This window comes from Galeopterus variegatus, unplaced genomic scaffold, assembly GCF_000696425.1.
Source record: "Galeopterus variegatus unplaced genomic scaffold, G_variegatus-3.0.2 Scaffold18571, whole genome shotgun sequence".
NCBI classification, from domain to species: domain Eukaryota; kingdom Metazoa; phylum Chordata; class Mammalia; order Dermoptera; family Cynocephalidae; genus Galeopterus; species Galeopterus variegatus.
This window is the reverse complement of record NW_007744682.1, coordinates 14,800-15,896: the sequence shown is the minus strand read 5'-3', so window position 1 is coordinate 15,896 and position 1,097 is coordinate 14,800.

Here is a 1,097-nt window from a genome sequence, read left to right as displayed (position 1 = left end):
GTTCTAAATAGAAACAGACAGGGTGTGACTAATTTGTCCTTAGTTTCTTTGTCTGTAAAGGAGGGTGTCACAATATCTAACTCTTAGATCTTGTGAGTAAACTTAATTCTATACATGGGAAGTGCTGAGAACTCTTTCATATACACACAGTAGGCATACTTTGTTTATTTTTAAGAGTTAAAAATGATTTTTAATTTTTTTATTGAAACATAATTGACTATACATATTTGTGGGGCCCGGAGTCAACTATCAGTGTTCTGTACAGTATGTGATGATTAAATCAGGATAGCATGTTCGTCATTACAAACATACTCATTTTTGGTGTCCATTAACCAATGTTAGATGTCAGTTGTTATTCTAGGTGTCTGAGTGGATGAATCTAAATACATCGGTCACTGGCCTGGAATTTATTTGATTAAATATTGAAGTTTAAAAGTTGAAACATTCAAAAAATTAATAAACAAAGTCAGTGGTTTAAATTAAATTAATTACAAATATTTTAGATTTTCAATAAATAGACCATACCTACAATGGATAGAAAAGCTTGAAAAGGTTTTCCTCTGCAAAATTACAAAAATTCATTCTCACATTGTGTCCAAATAAATTGATGGCCATCTTCTCACTCGAGACATAATAAATGAAGTACAACACCAAACTTCTCTGATAGCCACAGTAATACATCTCCACATTAGATTTTTGCAAGGGCAAAATACTGTTAAAGCCAAAGAAGTTATACATCAAGTTGAAACCTAAATTTACCAAACTGCACAATCCTACTTTTAAATTTCAAAGCTTTTTGGCCATAAAACCCAACTTTATTGAATGACCAGAGAGATACTGTAGTAGAATAGAGTAAGGCATACATTTGGGGAGGGAGAAAGGCAGGCAGTCAGGCAGAGAGTCCATGGCCTCTAGAAATTTGCTGCATTATAATCGATCAAAACAGAGTTCCAACAAGTACAGATTGTGTGAAGCAGAAAAAATATATTGTTTTGGCAAATTTAAAAAAAAAAAAGAAAAAAGAAAAAGAAAAAGAAAGCTGGGCTAATCTGAATAAGCTTTCTTGAAGGGGTAAATTGGTGGCTCTGTCCAGCCAT